This window comes from Anticarsia gemmatalis, chromosome Z (genome assembly GCF_050436995.1).
Source record: "Anticarsia gemmatalis isolate Benzon Research Colony breed Stoneville strain chromosome Z, ilAntGemm2 primary, whole genome shotgun sequence".
Taxonomy (NCBI): Eukaryota; Metazoa; Arthropoda; class Insecta; order Lepidoptera; family Erebidae; genus Anticarsia; species Anticarsia gemmatalis.
Window position 1 is genome coordinate 2,665,667 of NC_134776.1, and position 24,021 is coordinate 2,689,687.

The following is a 24,021-nucleotide window of genomic DNA, read 5'->3' on the forward strand; positions in this document are numbered from 1 at the left end:
TCTTATGGGAATGTTGTTCAGTTTCATGGCCTAAACACCCTTACCCACCCTATACCCCCCTCCCGTTATGCCTCATATAGTAGGTACCTATTTACACCTATTTATTTTATTTTCTACAGTAATAATAATTCTTTAACTGCAAATGTAACCTTGTAATCTTATACATTTAAATGGGATTACAAAGTTATTGTTGCAGTTGGTGTATTTAGAAAACTGGACCGAAATTAGAAAATATTAAATTTTTCCCATGATTAAGACACTAAACCCTATTTGTATTCTAAATTTTAAGCTTCTAAGTCTGCTAGAAGTACCTTAGACTTTTTTTTTTTTTTTTTTTTTTTTATATTTTTGGACAACTCACACACGGTTATTTGATTCCAAACTAAGCAGAGCTTGTACTATGGTAACCAAATAACTGATAAACATACTTATATACTTCTAAATACATACTTATATAGATAAATTGACAACCAGGCTCAGAACAAATACTCGTGCTCATCACACAAAGATTTGTCCCGGGTAGGATTCGAACCCACCACACGCGGCGCTACGGTTGTTGCGGCGAGGTGACCGCTTAAACCACTGCGCCAAACGTGCAGTTTTGATGATCGGTGAGTCAGTGAGTCAGTGAGTCAGTGAATCAGTGAGTGACAAAATTCAAAATTTTAACAAGTTGTCATTCTTAAACTACTGGTTCAAATTGACTGAAATTTTAAATATACCGTGTTTATACAATGACTGATTAGTTGCTGAAAATCCAGGCTTCTTGTTTTATCCACAACGAAATTATAGGGGTGTCAAAAATAGCCCGAATTGCTTCGAGAAAAGGATGTTACGGCCGTGCCGCTTTTTTTTTGCTCGACTTGCGGGGGCACTTCCGTGCCCCCAGATTTGACTAAAACCAAGTGTATGGAGAGTTTTAAAACGTGCATCTGGCTCCTTACCTACTTCGTGTAATGGAATCACAGCGATTCGGTTCTCTTTATCACCCCACTCCATTTTTATATCGCAAAATATTTACCAATATATTGGCGCCAAAATGAGAAAACACAATGAACAATCGTATAAAAATGACAGATTCCAAATTGAAATGTAATATTTTTGTATTTTTAACTTTAACAGTATTTATGGCCAGACTAAGTATATTGATAACGCTTGTGACGTAAACTTCACTTTACTTTCATATTACAGATGATTTAACTATTGTTATGATTCTTTGGATATTAGTTTATGGAGGATTAGGTCAGACTAAATACGTTTTCTTAATCTCTATCTCCATGTGGTTTGTGTTTGTTAATTGTTGGTAAAAGTCTATAAGTTTTCAAAACAAGTATAAATTTGGGAACTTGTGTCATGCTGATTATTCTCTTTAAGCAAAGTTAACATAACATGTACTTTAGCTTACATGCGTGTAAAAAGAGTTTTGCTGACTTAATCAATCAATTATATTAACAAATGTTATTTGAGAATAAATTATAGTGTTTGTTTGTTTGTTTGTCGTATGGTTAGTGGTCAACCTAGTGTCAAAGTTGTTCAAGCCGCCTGAAGGTCTTTGACATGGCTTAACGACTGTTATCTTAATTGACAACAACCGGGACCGACTTTTTACGTGCCCTCCGAAGCACGGAGACGCCCAGCTCAAATACCACTATGCGGTCACCCATCTATAGAATGACCGCGCTGGTTGCTTAATCCACAGATCGTTACCTGACCGGTGAGCGCAACGGGCTATTGGCGCCTCAATTATGGTGTCAAAAATGTTATAATTATGGTGTCAAAATTATCTTCATACATTCAAAGAAAATTTTCACCTTCTGTTTACGAACAATATAACCTTAGTAAATTATTTATAAAGAATTGCTATAAGAGAAACGCATATAAATAGCACAATGCAGTACACAAAGCCTTTCTAGAAACTTCTAAGACGCAGCTCCTATTCTGCAATAAACCAATTGTAACTGTCACCGTTCACCGTACAGTTAGTAAGAATACCTCGAAATAGTCTCGTAGTGTTCGATTCTTAATCGGCACGAGTGAGTTTCAAAGATGACCTTAACCGTTTGATAGACGCTTCGCTTTATTTTGATCTTAGGGGTCTACTAGACGACACGGTACGACGTAACTATTCAAATAAGAAATTGCAGTTGGCATGTAAAAACAGATATAGATTTTTTTAATATACAATGTTACATTATTTTTTCGTAAACGACGCTATCTTTTAACAAGGAATTACTTCGTAAAACTGTGTATCTGAAAAAGGATTGAAGAGGATATTATTATCAAAAGATATGATTAAGAGGTTTGCTCTGCTTTGCCCTTTCATATTATAGTTCCATCATTATAGAGTTTTTTCCTTTGTATACTTCGTCGAACTAATCTGGTTATAATCTTCTACATGGTCACATAATGTCTTTCGCCGAAATGGATTACTGTTAGTACCCCAGGTTGCTACAACAAACGTCTAATATCCCTGTGGAACTGATACATCTTGGTTACTGGTAACATAATCCTCAATGTTTAAAAATGACTTTACATACTCGTACAGGCGTCTAAGTACAAACTACATTAACCACAAGAATAATCTTTGCCGAACATTATATTTTTTTTGAGATTTACGCTACAGTAGCTCAATTCTCTATTTACTACTATCGATTACGACAACCAACCTGTCATTGAGAAATTTTGTAAGAAAATTCGATCAGCGCCTCTGGCGGGTGTCGTAGGAAATATTTTGGCAGTACAATCTAAATGTCAAAATTTCGATACTCAACACTACCGACTGTACAGAATTGCGCTACTGATCAGCCGCGGTCCCCAGCGGTTTTCAAGGGAACTATTTTTTTAAATATATTTTCAATGTCAAACTTTTGATTCCCAAGAGATGCGCAACAGCTGTCGAAAATGTACCAAAATTACATTGCAAATCTCTGCAATCTGTGAATGCTCTAACAAGCAGTAGATAGTATACAAGCGATGTAAAATTACTCTTTTGTCATTTTATTGGAAACTTCATAGTTTCTGTCGTCTCTCTGCAGATTATTGACGTCGTTTTATTTGTACGAAACTGTTCTTGGTTACAAGGTATGCAGTTTTGGATTTAATATTGGATTCTCAGGTTTTCACTTAAGCTCTTATGTCTCAGGTTTGAAATCTTGCTTTTCTGAAGACGTTTGTTGTGCAGTGATTGTTTGGTTTGCTGCTCACATATTATTATTTGGTTTGCCATGATTCGGCCCAGCCGTATATAAAGATGTCCGGGAAAAATACTGCTGGACATCGCCCGGCCTAACTAAAACCAGTTAGTAACGATCGGATCCATAATATAATTTAAAATTGGTGAAAAAATCGAAAGCGGTTTATTTCAAAGCTTTTCAAATAATACAAAAAACGTACCCGATGCATTGTTGTTCTTAGATTTATGAAACCAAATATGATAATAATTCAATGTTGCATCAGTCAGAATACGTAAGATGAACAAAATTGTCGGTAATAACCACTGCAGTTGTTTTCAAATTGAACAGAAAAACTCATATTTTATCAGTACTAGGAACCATATCAGATACCTAGTTTTAAGCTCGTAGCTTAATTCTCTATAACAATGCTTGAAAAACAAAGCTAAAAACTCCACTGAAAATCTGATACGTGTGTATTAACAAAGAAAAACATTATGTTTTCATAACATTTAAAGAGCGACGTACATACGCTTGTTTTATCCAAAAGTGTAGGCAGAGATATAGAGGATATACGGCTACTTCTCATTTGGTAAACTTCCCATTTGGTAAACCTCAACAAATACCTAATAAAAAGTTGCATTTGGTAAACATTATTGATTTCATACATTTATTCCCATTTCGTAAACTTTCATTTGAGATGGGTACAGTCAAGTACAAAAAGAAAACACGAAACTGATGATAGTATTAATATATTATAGATTAGTAAGTGGGAGAAGAAAAGTCTAGATTTAGAGACGAGAGATTTTAATTTCAATAGGTACTGCAAAATCAATTTACCTTTGACTCATAACGTGTAGCCAGCCATCGTGTATGTACTCCCTGGTTAAATGTGCAAGAGCCATACATAGTTTGACGTGATTGTGAGATTCTTCATGTTATGACAAGCCAAGAGGTTGCTTTTCTAAAATATATTTTATGTAATATCTTATTTTCTTTATTTTCTTATATGTTTGGAAATGTCTTTTTTATTGCATTTCTTGGAGCTTTTTCAAAATCCAAGGTAATAACTTCTGCTAAAGACAAAGACGAAAAGTGGAAACTCGGGTAAATGAAATTTTAGTTTGGAAATTGTCAGAATTATGTTTATCTTTACTGCTCCTTGATAAGCCGTACTTTTTGATGGTCGAGATTTTGTCTTAAGACTTTGAACCTTTTAAAAACTTCAACATTAACTTCACACCGACTGTACTAAATGAAATAAATCGGATTAAATGTATGAAGTAACGAAATGTTTACCAAATGCAACTTTTTAGTAGGTATAATTTGAGGTTTACCAAATGGGAAGTAGCCGGATATACCATAATACATACCATTAATTATGTTATTCCCATGTAGTAGGGGTTACGGGGTAGGCCTATTGCCGTTTACCAGGTATGTTACCAAACTCCGGGCCACTATCGAGAATTATTCTTATAAAAATTAGAAAAGACAAACAGTTATTTGCCCGACCCTCGAATCTAGGCAGTCTATCAGTGTATACTCTTATTTTAAAATGTAATACCTTTTGATGAAGTTTACTAATGTCAACGCAATAATTTCTAAAACCACTGCAATCTAAAAAACCTTAGGCTTTCCACAATCATTACGTTACACCTGGCTGAAAAAGGCTAGATTTCGATTTCGGCGTGGGTGTTTACTTAAGCAAAGCTATCCTACTACTAATTTAATAAATCTTTACACATACAAAACAATATAAACATGTTTTACGTTGAAACCGACAGCCATTGAATATGTTTTAAGGCTTAAAATAATTCAGTAAAATATAAAAAATCCACTTACACTTTTCATTCTCGTAGTTCGTAGTGTAATTTTCAATTAAAATGGTCGAGTTTGAGTGCACTTACAGCGAATATGTTTCAATGTTTTTTTGTAAGAAACGGTTTTAAAACTGATATCGATAGAATTAGTAAATAGTTTTATGTTGCACAAATTTCATTTTAACATACACATTTACGCACAAATTCACACTAATTTGTTCATGTATTTTCTTTCTAATAATTGTAATAGATTTTTACAATGCTCCTTTTTCGTTCTTGGTTAAAGTGTTTTAAAGCAACGCTTTTATTCAAAGGGTTAATTTTTTTCTATTCATCTGAGTGTTAATTAAAAGACATACTGGTAACTCCCACTTTGTGAATAGGTAAATTTATCAGCGCCATGAAAGACCTATAGACAGTCAGCAGTTTATGGATAATAAATAAAAATTAACAAATTTATGAAACTACGTGTTATAATATTACGTGTTCATTTTATTTTCCATTATTTTGTAATTAATGAAAGAAGAAAAACAAATTTCTGCTGATTTTTATAGTATTACAGGTATTAATACACTTATCAAAGCCAAGCCAAGCTTATACAAGCCGTGAGTTTCTTGCCGTTTCTTCTCACGAGCAACAGCTTTTCCGAAACGGTGGTAGATAAAAAATATTTTGACGATTTCAAATACTTGTTAAATTTTATGAAATAAAGAATATTTGACTTTGACTTGACTTTGACTTTGACAAAGATGTCTGTAAAATATGTAGGATAAGCTTATAAAGCGTTGAAAACTTAAGAAAATATTTTGCTTCGCATCGAGTAGTTTAACATAAAGCAAAAAAAAATACGATTTTAATTACCGCTTCATGGTTTAGAATATATTTCTGAAGAAGCAACTTAAATAAAGCTCGAACTTACATAAAAAAGTATGAAATTTGGAGGTGGGCAACTTTTAATTGCGAAAATATCATTAGTTTAATTTTTTTCACGCAGAACAATCTTTAATTTATCATTATTATTAATAAAATAACTCCTTATTTTACAAAATATTGCACAAATAAATAAACCGTGAAGTTCCGAATGTTCTTCGAAGTGCGACTTACATCGGCTGTCAAAGTAAAATAAGCTCTACCTGAATGACAAGAAAGTTGAATTTATCTCTTGACAGTAAGTAGAAGGTGTTAGGCCGCATGCGCGACGTTGCTACTGAGTCATAGGTCGGTTGAACTTCAGTGAATTTTTGGAGTTTGCCGGGATCACCCGTCGCGGACTCCCGACAAACACTTTCGCGCGCAATCGCCGAACCGAGTTTCTAAACAAGGAACCCTTTCAAATCCCACTCCCGCCGAAATTTTCGTTTTTTTCTGGTTCAAAATTGATGGTGTAAAGTTTTTCTGATCCAAATGCCGCTGCTAAGGCAATTCGTCAGTTTCGTCATCTTTTATTTTATTCTTTTTTTTTATCTTTTCGTGGTTATGTTTACTCTGACGTTCAGGCATCAGTGGTAAGTATTTATTTTCATTATGAGTCCATCTGAAGTGAAATATAGCTTAAAATTATTATTATTTGTTGAAAATTAAATAAAATGCAAACTTTAATAGTTACTAAATAATATTTTAGTTTAAAAAGTACTAACAATAATTATTAAAGCGCTAGTAAAATAATTACATGACTATAAACTTTTACAAGGCGTAATACTTTTGTAAAAGCCGTGAGTTTCAGCCGTATAACAGTGAGTACGGCCGCCCGTCGGCTCGAGCCACTCACGGGCAAAGTTTCATTTTTTATTACCACACGAAACGAGCCGACGGGAATATTAATTAAATTATCTTTCATTATTTCTGTAGGGAATAGTTTTAGCACTCAAATTATGTTATAAGCGGCTTTTTGTGACATCTGTGTTTATGGATAATAGCAAAAAAACGGCGGAATTGTACAAAAACATTGTTTTAAAGTATTACGCACATTGGTCGCCAAAATTTGACGTTTTGGAGCAAAATAAACAATGGCGATTGCTGAGGAAGAGTGCGACACCTTTTCAAAAAAGACCGAGCCTTAAGACTTAAAAATAATAATAACACTGTAATAATAAATCATTAACCGTCTAACCAAAGTGAACAAAGTACTTTTCACGCGTTTTTAAAGACTTGTATCGTTTAAATACTTTTGTAACTGACTTTTTGATGAAAAAAAGAAATAAATATTCATCCATACTAATATTATAAATTCGAAAGTAACTCTGTCTGTCTGTCTGTCTGTCTGTCTGTCTGTCTGCTACTCAATCACGCCTAAACTACTGAACCAATTTGCATGAAATTTGCTATGGAGATATTTTGATACCCGAGAAAGGACATAGGCTACTTTTTACCCCGTGAAAATGACGCATTTCCCGGGAAAATTCAAGTGAAGTCAAGAAGTCGCGAATAATCATTATTATAATGACATTGAAATAACAAAAATTCGTTGTCATGGCAACTGTTTTAATGGCGGATATGCCTTAGCGCGACTTCGTTATATTAAGAGATATAAATAATTTTGAGAATATTTTTCGTAAAAAAAAGCATATGTTGGAGTTAAGGAATAATTTAGCTTTGTATTAGTAAAAAAAAGCGTGAAATAATTCAGTAGTTTTAGAGAAAACCATCATACAAAGTTTTTATTAACTTAAATGCAACATTCTTTAACGAGCTGTGTTAAACAACTGTCGGACATGTCATTCCTCATGATTGATTCTTCCAAACTACCTTCACACAAGAACTATTGAAAAACTTTGATGAAATTTGGTAGACAGATCCTACTAATATTATAAAACCAGACACAAAACAATTATTTGTGGATCGCACAAATAATCTATACTTATATTATAAAGCTAAAAATTAAGGGTCCGATTTGAAAAATTATTTCAATGTTAGATAGCCCGTTTATCGAGGAAGGCTATAGGCTATATATCATCAAGCTACGACCAATAGAAGCAGAGTACCAGTAAAAATGTTACAAAAACGGGAAATATATATGCCCCATTCTCTCTTATGTGACGCAAACAAAGTTGCGCGGGTCAGCTAGTTGTATATAAAATAAATCACAATGTTTCAAATATTTAAATAAACTATTGAATCATAAACATCACTTGGTGACATAATTTTATATAAAACTAGTTACATCTTAAGACTTATTATCTATTGGTTTCCTCACTAGGAGGACCTGTATCGAGGAAACCATGATGTATGAAAATTCTCAGCTCAAATATTAGCGCCCAATCTTTAAATATAATACTTACTACATTGATTATTTACCAACCAGCAAATGTGACAAAGATATACTCTCTCGACTAGCATCTTGATGAACAATTATGCGCAGTTTGCATTATTGCTACTAGCTGCTGTGGTCGGGCTCATCTTTTCAATACATTTTAATCCTTGAAATATCTTAAACTTTTAAGGACGTTCAATTGACTGCTTTTCAAAAAGAAAGAGAAAGAAAATTAAAATGTTAACTTCATAACTTATAAGAAAATATAAATAAATACAAGGAGTAGAAATCTATACAAACCCAATAAAAATATCCTTACTCGCCTTCTCGTGGGAAAATATAAGATGATGAAAAGTATGCATTTAATAGCGTGATAGGTAATAAAATGAGAAATAAATCTTAACAAAGAGTAATAATTTTCGCGAAATTTAAATTACTACTGAACGTAGATTTGCGCAATATTGCAATTTTTCCTAGCAGTGTTAATAGCGCCCAGCAGCATAGAACTTGCGCAAAAACTATCAATTGACTGCGTATGCCACCGCGTACGCATTCTCATTGTCCATCATTATTGAACACGAATAAAACAATCGATACATCTGCTATCATGTATATTAGATTTTAAAAATACAAAGATTGTATGTAATGAGATTTCCCCACTTACCTAAAAAAATATGCGCATGAGGCAGGTACTGCGCAAGATGGTGTGCTCAGATAATTTGCGCAAGATCGAGCGCATAGATGATTTGCGCAAAAAAGGAATAACAGCAGTTGCTTCTTTCTCCAAAGAAAATGAAGTCGTTTGTCAAAATAAGCAAATAACTGCAAGCTTTTATAATTAATAACTACGGAGTTAATTAGAGCAGCCATTTTTAAAAGTTTCCTAATGTCACTTTAATTAATATCAGTTGGACAATTTCTGAATGTAAGTGAAAAGTTACAATTAGAGTAAGTGCGTCGCAATTAATACGAATTCTACTTTTGGAATGATAAATTGTCTTGTTCGAAATAAGCACTACATTATGAGAGAATGGCATAATGAGTATTTCACAATAGTACCTGAGTAACTGAAAACATAATATAAACATACCAAAAATGAGTAGAAAGATGCCATGGTACTTAATTTAATAAAATTAGAACTTTGTTATTAGACCTGTTTGTGCCTTGAACGAGAATGAGTGAATGAGGTCTCAGTAGGTTATGAAAAGCCTTTTTTACTTATTCGTTATTTATTAACGAAATTATACAATAGCGTTGCGCTAAAAGTAAGGTTTAGAAAAAAACACTTTTACTAATTTATTATTATAGTAAAAGGTCTACTTGTTTCAAAGCAGTGGGTATTTCGTTATTTTAAATATGTATATTCTGTCCATAAAACAGGTACAGTACATTCAACTTTCAGTTTTCAAGGTAGCAAAATATTTGTACGGATTTTTATAAAAATTCACCGTTAAAATCATGTAGTACGGCTTTGATGTTTAAACATGTCTTATTTGCTCGGATATAGCTGTAAAGCAAATAATATAGTTTTCGTATGAAGTTTATTTTTTATAAAAACGATTTTCTAGTTTTTACCTTTATTTAAAACTAGGCAGATGCGGCTTCGCACGGGTGGACAAACACTATTGTAGTTTTAGTAGGGATGCTTATTCTTTTTATTGCAATTAAAGTAGCCTATATTAATCAGTGATAAAAAGCATTCCAACGGTAAAAAATGCTAAAGTTTGTGAACTACTTTTAAAGCCTAAAGACTTTCAAACATATAAAAGCATAGATGATTCCATCAATTCTCTCTTCAATTCCCAGTGTCACTTGTAGGTGACACAAGTTTGATAATTTTTTTTTAATACATACTATTTTTATTTTTTTATTCTACCACTATAATAGTAAAGCTATTGAATGATATTATTTACTTTTTTTTTCTGGCAACACTAACCTAAAGTCATCTGTTAAATTCATTCATTTGTTTCGCGCGTAATTCGACCTGTTCTAGTTTTTGTGACTTCGTGCGATAAAAAGTGAAAGAAATATGCCTAGACCGTAAGTATTGATATCTTTTCTTTTTATATGTATTTCATGAATATGTTAGCTGTTATAAAAATCTATTTTTGTTGCTTTTGTTTGAATGCTTGCATGCGTGTTACAGGTTGACGTTAGATGAAATTGCTGAGGTGTTGGACAACTGGGATGATCCAGGTGATATTATTTTATTTCCTCCTGAAGATGGTACGGTGACTGACGAAGATAGTGGAGACGAAAATGAAGCTAATATACTTCGTCTACCAAGTTGAATGCTTCGATCTCATGTGGAGGAAATCTCAGGAGAAAATCCTTCATCCAACTGTCACGGATTAGATCCTATAATAATACAAAAGTGGATCGGATTGGATTTGTGGACAAAAAACGTGCAAAAATTCAAGTCGACTGCCCAGCCATCATCAAGATGTACAATAAGTATATGGGTGGGGTAGACCGTTTTGACGAAAACGTTGACTCCATGAGAGTATCTCTTCGTGGTAAAAAGTGGTGGTTCCCTCTCTTTGCTTTTGGATTAGATGCAGCTTGTCAAAATGCATGGCTGATAAAAAGACGATCAGAAAATAACTGGACCTACTGCGATTTTCGGCGAAATGTGGCAACTATATATCTGCAAAAATATGGCATATCTCCGAGCCGTAATTCAGCTTGTGGTGTTCCTATGCAGATGAAAGTGCCTGCCGAAGTGAGGAGTGCAGGAAGTGCGGACGATCACTCGGAAGTTGACTGCTCTCAACGAAGATGTGGTTATTGTCACCAACGCACTAGAAAAATATGTGCCAAGTGCAATATTGGTTTACATCTAAAGTGTTGGTATAGCTTTCACAATAAATAAGTTTATTTTTTCATTTTATAAATACATTTTGTTATAAAACCAGATGTTTTATTTCTACTGTAAGCAAAAATTTTAATTACACTATGCCCAGTGTCACCTGTAGGTGACCCCCCCGAAAAAATATAAGGGGGTAGTCTACATTTATTTTTTATTTTTTTAGGCTTATATAAACACAAAATAGGTTATGTTATACAAAAACAATGATTATATTTTCACTTATTTGGTCATGGGAAATGAAGAGTAAATAAAATCTCTTCAACTTAGAAAATTGTTCAAAACATCCTCAGTCGTTTTATTAAATTTCTACCTTCCAAATAAAGTTTTGATGCCAAACAATCGCGTGTGTGAAAATAAATTTGCTAAGCAATTAAACAACGAAGAATTTATTTCGGTAAGAATAAAATAAGGAAAAACGCTATATGTGCTATACGCTTGTATTACATTTATGTCAAAATTCAAAAATTAAATGTATCTTTTAAAAAATATTCTTTAATGGCAAAAAAATATTAAATATCAAAAAATCTCTCTTAAACCCGTACTAAAACGTCGTATATTGCCGTTAAAACCTAAAAAAGTAATAAAAAGATGACTAATAAAGCGACCGTAAAATTTTCTAAAATAAAAGCTTCACTATGAAATGGTCGGTGCAGTTTATTTGTTCTTGCACAGAATGAGTTCCTCCGGAAAACGGTGTCAATATTAATAAAACTGCAAGTAGGCAGAAATAAAACTGTATTGGACGATATAACTACTTCGACGTACGAGATTGAGCGCGTACGCACGCTCAAATTCGCTCAGCCATTAATTGAGCAGTACGATATTAAGCTAGCGCTTATTTAAATATCATGCTAGCGTATTTAGCTTGTAGTTTTTGCTTAGCTTGTTAGAAATGTATAGTAACTTGTAGGCTATTATGCGTAAGTATAGAACTATTAGTGTGTTATTTTACATAAAATTATGCAAACGCGAAAGTTAATCTTAACATTTTCTATTAGGTATTGCTAATGATGGTGATCGTAGTGTCAAACTTGTCAAAGCGGTCTGAAGACCTTTAGCATAGTTGTTAAAAATCCTTCTGATTGTAAAATATCGTTTTTAATCGCGAACTTACAAACGCGTTTTATTAAGCTAAATAAATTATATGAGAAATTTCAATGTGTCGAAAACAATAATATTTCTTAAACTCCACGCTCAAACTGTCCGAGACAAACTCGTAATTCTACCAACTTCCAACAAACTTTCCAACAAAATGAATTTTAATTTAGAGACTAATAATGAAATGCTACGATTGAATTTTTGCACCGATAGCATAGTTTAAAAACTGGGTTGAGAGTGAATAAAAAAATGGGTTTTTAAAGCGTTTCGAATACGACACTTATTAAAAAACATAAAACAATTTTGTCTTTGAAATATATACTTTTAAGTTTTAATTTTTACTGACATTTACTAGTCAATAACTTTTGCTAAAGGAAAAGGAAACGAAAGATAAAAGATAATGGAACGCCTAAACATTCAAATGTCAAACGCTATCGAAAAGATGACATTAGCTCGATAAGTTCTCGATACTATCGAGATATCTTGCGATCTCACATAAGAAATTGCCTTTCTTAGTATAAAGCAGGCAAATAAATAGTCGGATATTTTTTATTACGAAACTTTATGGAAATCGAGTAAATAGTTATAGTGTCTTTGCTCTTATTTATCGAGATGTCTGATCGTTGTAACGGGTGGCTAAGTTAGTAGTATTTTCTTGGCACACAGTATCAACATTACCATGCGATGTAGCGATGCTGCCAGCCGGCTGGATACATTACTCTTAGTAGTAAAATGAAATGAAAGAATATTACGATGATTTAGTTAAGAGTTTTATTGTAGGTAGTTTTGTTAACTGTAACATGATGAGGAGTTGTGCAGGTTACTTTAGGATACGATGATATTTAATAACAGGAATTAATAGAAAACAGAAAAATTAAAATACTCAGTTTCTTGCAGTTTGAAGATCGTGTTGATAAATCGAATCAGGACAATTTTCATGTTATGGTTCTATTTTAAAGGCCCAATTTTACTGAGAAAATCGAATTTCAGACATCGATAGTTATCGACAACAAACTTAACTGTTCACCACCAACTTAGTACTTCCTCCACTACTTTCCAAATAAAATAAAACTAAAAAGAGCACCCCGTCAAGTAAAATAGAAGCATCCAATTATATTAACACTAAACACGTCATTCGGAATCGCACTTGCAATCTCACTGGAACACTTTACAACATTGTACCCAGAGCGGTAAGTCTAATTACATAACGTCTTTGAAGACTTGCTTTAAGTCCAATTCTCTTTAGCAAAGGACACCCTTGGACGGCAGAACGTAATTGTGAAGGCATGCAGCCTTTTGTAAGATGTGGGAAGCGTGTTTTAATTATGAGGCGTTAATGATATGACTGTGTATGAATATGAGGTGATCATTTTTTGTTTTGGGGGTAGTTGGAATGGTAGACTACGGCATCGTGACTCGATAGTTATGTAATATTATTGTATATTAATAAAATATATTTTGGCAAAATTCGGCTTTAAGCCAGGTTTCTTTATTCGGTATGATTGCTCATACCGAATAAAGAAACAAACGTAATTACTTTACAGCAACTAGAAAGTAAAATATTAAAAGTTTTCAAATACGCTCTTCTGTAAAATATTTCAGTTGGTCATTCTACGGTCAAGTACCAAGAAACCTCTTGCTAGATTGAGCTTTTGTTGGCTGAAATAGATTCTACTGAAAACGGTTTCAGTTGAAGTTCCGTACGAAAATTCAAACTGTAAATTGATATTTTTCCACCTATTATAATGATATTGGCCATATTCATAAAGGAATTGGCAGAGATGCAACGGCACGTTTCTTTTTATAAGGTTCTTCATGTATTACAACAATTTTATGTCATTTATTGCCATGGTTCAAATGTGTGTAACGACTTTAAACCAAGTGAATGAGAATGTTGTGATTTAAAAACTTTCGGAAGATACTTACAATGATTGAATATTTTATTTATTACCTGCTTTATAAGATATATTAAATTTTGGTAATGACGCATGAAAAGATCATTACGGGTAGTTATAGAACTAACTCGAAAGTTAGATAAATTGAATTTATAGCTCGTCGGTTTCAGCTGCAGCTAAGTTTATACAAGTTACTTACAGTTAATAATACTATAAAATAACTTTATTACAATGTAGGGGAAATTGTTAAAATTATCTTGAAAATTTACTTTAGCTGCAAGCAAATCCCACAGCGCCTCTACCGGTCGTTCTACGAACTAATTACACTGAACCATTGTCAATGTCAAACTTGACCTAACTCAACCGATATTTCGTGATAACCGAAATGTTTTGAATAGTAAATATAGTATTTTACGACGATGAAATGATTGTCATGACACTTACCTCCCAGGAACACAATATTCCAATTATAGAATCAGTGATCAGTTGCTCGAATCTCTACCACCTATCGACTACCGAGAAATTTTGTATGAAAAATTGATTAGCGCTTCCAGCGGGCTGTTCGGGACTATCAAGTATTTCAGTTGACTACTATTTGAAAGCCACAATGCTGTACATTGATTGTTTTCTCACTTATATAATAGTGATTGACACGTTACGTCAAAGTAGCAGTGTACTGAATCGTGACCATCAATTTAACGTGTATTAGTTGTCAACTGAGATACGTGATAAACCCGCTGTAGCATGTAGGTAGTATTTCGGCAGTACATTTTAAATGTCAACATTTCGATACTCGACAGTACCGACCGAAGAGAAATTGCTTCTGCTTTCTATTTTATAAATTTCAATCAAAATTTAAAATGTATTTGATACGTAGAAGGACTGTTCTCGGTCAACCATACCCGGAACGACTACTAATAGCTAGTATAAATTATTCTGGTTCAAATGGGAATCGAACACGTGTAGATAAAGGAAAGTAGTTGCCAAGTGTGTGATCTTGCGCTCATGGTAACATCCGTGTTGCGTTTTCTATGCATTAACCGTTTTATCGCGTACGCACGTGAATGGTTTACTAATATTTCATTGAGAAATGAAAATGATATCTTGAACTTTTTATGGAAGTTTATTTTACTGGTCCCTTCTGGGGGAAAGTATTCCGAAAGTTGAATAAAATGTATGTCAATCTTTCCAGTCATTTTTAAAGTGAAAAAAGGTGCAGGTTTGACTTAAAGCGTACATAAAATCACGCCTATTTCCCATGACCACCTATGAGGTAGACAGAAGCCAAAGAAAACATCAGCTGGCAAATTTTCTTAGTTTTTTGAAAATCTTACATCATTTCTTTTAAGTCTAAGAGAGAGGAGACATTATCAAATCTGTTTATATTTTCTCAAACTTCAATATTAAACTTTAGTTCACCATTAAAACCGTTGGCTTGAAAAATCTTATCGAAAAATCACAGCAAGCATAAGATCTGCGGTGTACAATTAATTATTTGAGACAACATAACACCTATTATGTTCCCGGTCCTATTGTGCAATTGTAAGCCTACTTTGTGTCCAGGCTATCGGCTTATTTATACTTTCTCGTTCTGTTGCCTTCACAATTTATAATTTAAAAGTAGAAATTCTGTCTTTTCATGACGGAAAAGTCAGAACATATTGAAAGTATGGTACTAGGTTTTAATGGTGCTAAATATTATTTTGGAGCCGTTAAATTTTATATCAGCCATGTAAAATGTAAATCTGATCAGCGCCTCTAACGGGCGACGTAGGAACCATTTTGGCAGTAGATTTTAAATGTCAAACTTCGATACTCTACTGCACTGACTGTAGAGAATCACGCTACAGGACAACTGTTTGTTTAACAATATTATTAGGGTTAGTATAATTATGACCTAAATAAATTAACGATTTGATTTAGGTCATGATGTCACTGAAAATATTGATACGAAATAATTTGGCCAACCAAAAATATGGCTATGAAATGATTGCCAACCTTTACTGATTGTCACTTTGACAATTTACAGGTTGATTCTGAGAGATACTCATTTTGGGCCGAGTGATCAAGAGCTCAAGATGGACACCTCCGAACCTTTTCTACAGTTCCTCGTAGTCAAAGGCATTAACAATATAATTTCCGTAGAAGTGGTACCCCTAATAACTGTCACATATACAGTCATACTTCGACCTGATTGATTTTAAGAAATATAAATTAATTCCAAGATTTGTAGTCTTGCCTGCGTTTCCAGTTTTCGTTTAGTGGTTAAATAATAACAACTGCTTATTATTTTCACTTATTATCACCAGATCATAATAATCTCAAATTCTACTTTGACAATCGTAATCTCATCAATACATGACTTGTATAAATAAATAATATTATTTTCAAAAACGTTTTCATGCCAATAAAAAACTTTGTTGTATCAATTGCAACGTGTTTAAAGGCTTAACAATGAAACAAAGGTGTAAAATTGATTCAAGTGGAAGCGTTAGCTTAACAATTATTTCTAAAATCAATAAAGAAGTCTAGTTAATTGCCTGCAATCATTTCCTATGGCGACACTGTTATTTGAACTGCACAAGTGTAACATTATAGAACTGTGAATGCCAATTACATTATACAGACAGACATTTCGCCCATAATTATTAGATATTAGCCTTTCTTCGTTGTATTACAGAGGCTTATTTATGGGAACATGAATTTTAAATTTCAGCTGCAGTGTTAAACTTGATTGTATTATTGTTTCTTTATGTACATCAATCTCAAAAATTACTGGTTTGGTGAGATAAAAATCTTTGTTACAGTAAGATACATTATTAATTTAAAACACTTTTAACAAAATATTTGTCGTTGCATTAATTCTGCTGGCAAACAGAGTGATGAAGAAGTATGATTGCTCACCAATAAGAGAAGAAAAAAAAAGCTATTATGTACTAAATACCTATTTTCTAATTGTATTAAAAAATAGGTATAATAGTTCAAAGTCAGAGATTTTTGACAAAACGAGTGAGTCCGGTTGATAAGCATTATGAGTATAAAGATCTTTGATCAAAAATAAGACAGCACTGTTTGAGTCAATTTGAGTTTTTCGTTACAAATTAAAACTGGTTCTTATGATAAATTGTGAATAAGCTTAGTTTCGGTAACAGGATTTCAAGCAGATAATAACAAAAACAAATGCTTCAATAAGATCTGTTATTATAATAAACGATAAAGCTCCGGAACAATCGGAAATATAAAACATACCGGTAGTTCGTTTGCATAAACACTTAGAAACGATGTCTACTACTGTGTACTATTACAGTGATATTTCTTAGACCATTTGCTTTCTTAGGCTTTATTCACATTGATCTGAAAAAGTATTAGAAAAGGAAGTGCCATATACTTGTATTTTGCTCTTTAAAAAATAGCAAAACTCAGTTTTTGTCAATTGAGGCAAAACAAATGAACTCACAGATGTTACACGCTTCATTCAAAATTTTTTATGATTCATATAGAGATAGTTCGCTCAAAGAATACTCTAAAAGCGGGTTTGCAGTGGAAATATACAAAAATCCCCGCCTCTAGGTGGGGCGACGGAGTGGGGGGAGGGGTTTAAGGTACCCATTTTTTTGTTTTTCACTAATATCTTCAAAACGGTTCATCGTAGAGAAAGTGGACTAAGAGGAATTGACCGGTTTTTGATTATCAAATATCCCCTGCCTGAGATATTTGAAAACCAAAACTTTTACTAGAGTAAGTTTTTTAAAACATACATTATTCAATTTTGACTGAACGCCGCATCATTGTGGTAGTGGCGCGTTTTGGTGGTGATGAACAATTTAAAATTCCCATCTTTTGATCGTCAATGGTTTTTTTTATCTTTTATTGATAGCTTCAGTGACATTTGAAGTAGGTTTGACTTAAGAAATAGTCATTTCATATCTACATCAATGTGTCTAAAGCCTTACCCCCGTTGTCTAAATAAGTCGCAATTTGAGTCCCTCAGTGGCTGCTGAAGCCAGCGTGGAAAAATCAACATAATGTGTTGGAATGATGCCACGGGTTGTATTGAGCGAACACTTTACGCTTCGTCATGTTAATCTCAAAGAATTTCATACCAGTCTTAGGTACAGTTGGAAAATTACTTTGGCGCCTAAATATCTATCATATTATTATTATCATACAACTGTACAAATGTTGAGGAATGATACAAATTATCAGGCTGGTTTTTAGTTCTATACTACAGATCGACATCAGAAGTATTTTTTCTTTGTATTTGGCATTCAGAAATCAGGTTGTTGAACTATGAATGTTGTACTAAGAAACGCAAAAAAAAAATGTTCATACATATATTATACTCATCGTATTTCATTGTCGGTCGAAAGATTAAAAGTGCCTTGTACATAACATAAATGATATAAAGACATAGAAGCGCAAACTACGATAGTTTTGTAACTGACTCTAACGTCGGACAACCGAAAGCCTTAAAACAATACGAGTAAAACATTTGAAATCTGCTAAGTGAAATCCACAATCAGACGTAACCAGCTACCGAGCAGCTTAAACATCTAGCTTAATATTACAGAAATTGAATGAATAGCTTACATAAATCATATTAAACATTGCAAGAGGCCAACTGACAAAGATACGTAGTTACAAAACAAATTATGGTCTGCTAACTGGCGAAATGCAGGTCGGAGAATTTAATTTCACGATAATGAAATTTAATTCATTGTTATAAAGTCCAAATTTCTTTGTGTTGGAATACTCTAGAGAATTCTGCTACCTGCCACCGAGAGCTTATAGCAATGGAATTTAAACTCTGTCAAAGACAATTATTGAAGTTCCTGCGTTTTGTCAGCCGTCGATTTGAGCTTAAATTGTAATTATATCTCGTGGTTCAACCAAGCTTGCGATGCAGTCAAGTAGAATATTTGAACGCCGACAGTTATAACGTTGGTTCAATAAACAATTTAGAAATTAGAATGTATCTCTGTAGAGCGATTTTTTATCACTATCAACCATAAAAAACCAGGTAGTTATTATATTGACAAATTTGGTATAAAAACCTGATAAGCGGGTGCAATAGGAACAAATTTTTAGATTCAATTAAAGTGTCAAACTTTCGCAACTAGTAGTGACTGTAAAAGACCAGGCTATTGATCCTTGCCACAAAATTCTACGGCACTTATTGATCTTTCAAGAAGACCCGGAAATTCGAATAACATACCTAAATCAAATCCCAGAATATCATGCTACATACAAAATCAGATACAGCAACTAGTGAAATATAAAATACAGATTTCCATAAATTTTATACACTTCTGAAAAATATTTGTCATGACTTCGGTAACGTGACTTCTGTGAACTACAATTCTCTTCGGGTGCTACCAATCTTGGTTTCTGATTTGCATTAGAAATCTCAATCTTGTAATCGGCTGGTTAACTAAAACGATACTTAATTTTAAGTGGTGTTCAAATCTGTATCTTTAAATGTCATGCATGTATCTCATGTTTAACAAAAAACATGTGTTATAACATTCTATTTTTTTTTGTATCTTACCCAAAACTACCCGCACTTGTCTAGCGTGGACTCAAGACCTTACCCGTTCCTCATTTTGGGAGAACACCCTTGTCTAGCAGTTAGATAGCAATGCGTTAGAAATAAAATCCTTACTAAAAAGAAGCTTTAGCTCCCATTCGATGATAAAGTTACATATTTTAGTTATCCGAATAGAAAATTCTTATCAGTCAAGTATGGAAACTAATACTATACATATCTAAAATATGACTTGATTTGAAAACATAATCAAGCGTGGTTGTATCGATTCACACTACCGAGAAAAAGTTGCAAAAACAATAAATAAAACATTCGAGAAAATTATTGCAATAATACTAATTATATTATTGAAACGACTAATAAGTATCTGATTAGCCCTTTGTTTGTATACTAAGCCACAAAAGATTAGATATTCTTTAGCGGCCGCCTGCGACTTCATTCACGTGGAGTTTAGTTTTCCCGTATTCATAACACTTTTATTACAGCTCTTTTTCTACTAGTCATTGCATGACGTTATATAACCTTTCTCAAGAAACGTAGTATTTAAAACAAAAAGTTTAAATTCAAAATGATTTACTGCTGCTCCCCTCCTATTAAACATAGCGTGATGTTATATAACCTATAGATTTCCTCAATAAATTCCAGTGTTTTTTCCATCCGAATCAGCATGGTGGACTCGAGGTCTTGCCAGTTCCTCATTTCGGGAGGAAACCCTTGACCAGCAGTGGGATTGGAATGGGTTAAAAAAAAATCTTACTTAAGAAAAGTTTTTAGCTCCCAGTCGATGACTCCTTATTTCCGTAGGAGACCATTGCACAGGACTGGGATAAAAAAATTAAAACCCAGTTCCAGAGATTAGCACATTCAAACAAACAAACTCCTCAGTATTACTAGTATAGGAACAATCTAATCTAATGCGTAGTTCTCATTAATATTCTATCAAACAAAAACATAAAGCATCTTTTCTTATTCGATAAAGTCGCTCGCAATATTCTTGAACGGATAACAATGCATTAAAACGTGATGTCGGCAAATATTTTATGCTTTTTATAACACAGTATGTATGCAATAAAATTTAGTTCGTGTAAACATTGAACCGATCGTGATATACTCGTGGAGTTATATATTTAGATACACGGTAGCATGATTTTGTCATTTTGATACTTATTGCGTCAAATAATTTGATTTTACGTTTGATAGAAAAGTTTCAAGAAAGCCTAAACCTTGTTTAGTGAATGGATAGGTAAGGGTTTCAATCTATACAAATAAAATTACTAGTCCTAACTGACTGAAAAACTGACGGTTAATCATCTAATAGATGGAAGTTATAAACACGAAAATTGAACTTGGAGTGCCTTTTATGATGTAAGTGCCCCCTAAGAGGAGATTTTTTAGTAATCCTCTCCTAAAGATGAAATCAAATTGTATTGTTTTAGACTTTACGCTGCGCCTTTCCAAAGCAGCGCGAGTTCTCTAGTATCATCTAAAATGTGAGGTAGATTAGGAACTAGGCCATATTAGCTTTTGTAATATCGATATTTTAATACCGAGGTTAGTAATAAATGGGATGTTTCAAATGGCTTTCACAAAACGATGTTTTAGTAAAATTGTACAATATACATGTTGGTTATTCGCCAAATACATTTTAAATCTTTTATTTATGGGAGTATATTTTGTTCCAAAACAGTTGTCTATTGGTAAACGATTAAAGGAAGTATGTTTTTAAAACAGCTAGCTTAGGTAGGACATTAATATTTGAGCTGAGAATCTCCATGCTTTTAAAATAACGTTGAAAATGTCTCAAGTCTTAGGCGCTGTCTCCACGGGCGAGAGAATCGCGGCGATATTATCGTCGTGCCACGTATTTCTATACACTCTCTATGGAACCGTCTCCACACGGCGATAATATCGCCGCGATACGACGAGTGTCAACGAGCGTGCGAAACGTCAAGACATCGTCGCTAGTCGGCCGCGACAAGCAGCGAGTCCGCCGCGCGATCGCGACGTGCGCGCTGTCAAATGCAGCGTCATTTGCTTTCAATGTTGCCTCTTGTTTCGAGAAGCTTTTTAAACAAGGAAAACGCGGGCTCCGAGTCGCCGCGGAATCGCAGAGATTCCGCGGCGACTCGCGACGATACGCGGCGGAAGTATCGCTCGTTCGTGGAGATTGTCCGACGATACAAGGGCGGACTCGTCGCGATTCTCTCGCCCGTGGAGACAGCGCCTTACAGTCCAAATCAAAACTTTAAAACTAGGTTGACCTGTAGCGCGAGCCTACCGCTGTCGTCTATCGACATCCAGCAAGCTATAGACCAATTTTGTGCGAAAACCAAACAGTTCCTTCGCTTCTGTGATCAGTTCTCCTTTCTCCCTACGTTCTGAACTGACGGTTAATTTACCTACTGTATTCGACCATCATAAATGTCTCAGGTACGTGATCTACATATTTTGATCAGCGCCTCTTTCGGACACAATCAAAGACAGTATACAATTATTTAATGAATAACTTGTGTCGTAAACGGCCATGTTTTCCATACGACGACGTAACAACGACGCAAATTGATCAAAATTATCGTTGTTATACATTGATGAGGTTTATTTTGATAATGGTGGCTTGAGCTTTGTTTATGTCAATGACATATTGTAGTGTCTTTGAAGGTGTTTTCCGGTTACGGTGGACAGATACATTAAAGCCAACTGAGAAAGAATTTACTAGTTAGTGTTCTAGTGTACACAATACACAATACATTATTTTTCTTCCATGTCCGAGGGAAGGGAAAAAAGGCGCCCTACGGGTTTACGGGCTCTTTGAGCTCCAAAAGTAATGTGCTTTCAACGTCTGTACTCCGCGCAATCATTCCGAATTTCTAGTCAAATAAAATCAGTTTAAATCATTGGCGCAACTTTTACGTAGACTTCTGCGTAGCACTTGCATACATTATACCTACCGATGCCGCAACCACCTACGTGTCCCTTTAAACACTAGCTTTCGTACGTAGCACTAGGCCTTAACGTAGCAACTAAAGATTGTTGTTTGCTATATGTCTTCATTGTCCATGCATTGTTAATAGGCGGCGCATGGGCAGACAAGCTAAGGACATAGTGGAAACAGCCGTCGTTAGTTTCTGCATCGAAACCTAGTGCTACGATAAGGCTAGTGTCTGGAGGTGCACGTAGGTGGCACATCGGTAGGTTATGTATGCAAGTGCTACACAGATGTCTACGAGTACGCATACTAAGTTAGGCCAATGATGTAAACTGTTCATCTGACTAGAAATTCACAATTATTGCTAGAGCTGTGTACCGAGGTTCATAGTTCTGTGATCCTTTTTACTTCTCCTACTTACTTCTTTTGATATTTATCATTATTGGTTCTATTTAAGCTTTCCAATTGCCTGCTTTTTTACATCTTCGTTCTTCTATAAAACCGTCGAAGGTAGAAACGTTTGTTTTTATTTAAAAAAAGTATTTCAAAGCGAAATTTATTTAAAACTAGATAAAAAATCTAATAAACTAGTCCGCGTCTAAGGAGGAAATAGAAATTTGTTGGTTCCCTTCAAGAAACTTGCATTTCCTTCACTTCTCGACTCGCGATAGCGTCCGCGTCTCCGTTTATCTAATTTATAGCGATCAGTAAATGCGATTTAAAAATTGTAAAGTACGAACTATTTACAGATTTGAAAAAGACTTGAAATGTTAAGTGTCCTATTTTCGCTTGAGACAGTTAATGCCTCTACTATTACTACATATTTATCAATAATGTTTTCTAAAGATCTTTTGGCAAATTTCACTAAGAGCACTCAGGAGATCTGCAGACTCACTGACCAGCGAGTTTATCACGTGACTCAGTTGTCAACTAGTGTATGTCAAATTGATGGTCACTATTCAGTATATTGCTGTTTTTACGTAAGGTGTTTGTCACTCTTATCTAAGGGACAAAACAATGTACAGCATAGTTTCTATCAAATCTTTCAAATAGTTGTCAACTGAAATACGTTATAGACCATGTCGCCCCAGGTGAAATTTAGTTTAGTTCCTTCTTACTTCTGCCGTAGTATGCTCTTGGGATGCCTCTTATGATTGTGGGGTGCCTCTTAGTTATAGGTGCCGCCAAAAAACTTCGTTACATCTTAGTGAACGATTTTTAGGTCAGTTTAGGAATAACAGTTTTGCGCAAAGGCGAGGGCGTTTCAGCTTCGACCACCCGACTGGTATAACAGCCAACCTCTGCACTGGGTCTACATTCTGTTTAATTTCTAATACAGAAAATTATGTTCAAGTTGTTTGGCGCCGTCTATACTTATTATTACTAACCTAGTTATACATATATGTGGTGACTTGTTGATATGTTTTGTCAATAATAAGAAACTGGTA

The 24,021-nt window shown here is 34.1% G+C and overlaps 1 protein-coding gene and 1 long non-coding RNA gene across 11 annotated transcripts in view; both read left to right on the forward strand.

Annotated features, from left to right (window-relative positions):
* Nucleotides 1-24,021, forward strand: part of Sh (Potassium voltage-gated channel protein Shaker) — a 519,456-nt gene that overhangs the window by 227,480 nt on the left and 267,955 nt on the right. The gene's annotated exons all lie outside the window — the stretch shown is intronic.
* Nucleotides 6,070-24,021, forward strand: part of LOC142986691 (uncharacterized) — a 93,822-nt gene continuing 75,870 nt past the window's right edge. Inside the window, exon 1 of the long non-coding RNA XR_012960419.1 lies at nt 6,070-6,495. This is a non-coding gene — a long non-coding RNA (uncharacterized LOC142986691). The remainder of the gene's footprint in view (nt 6,496-24,021) is intronic.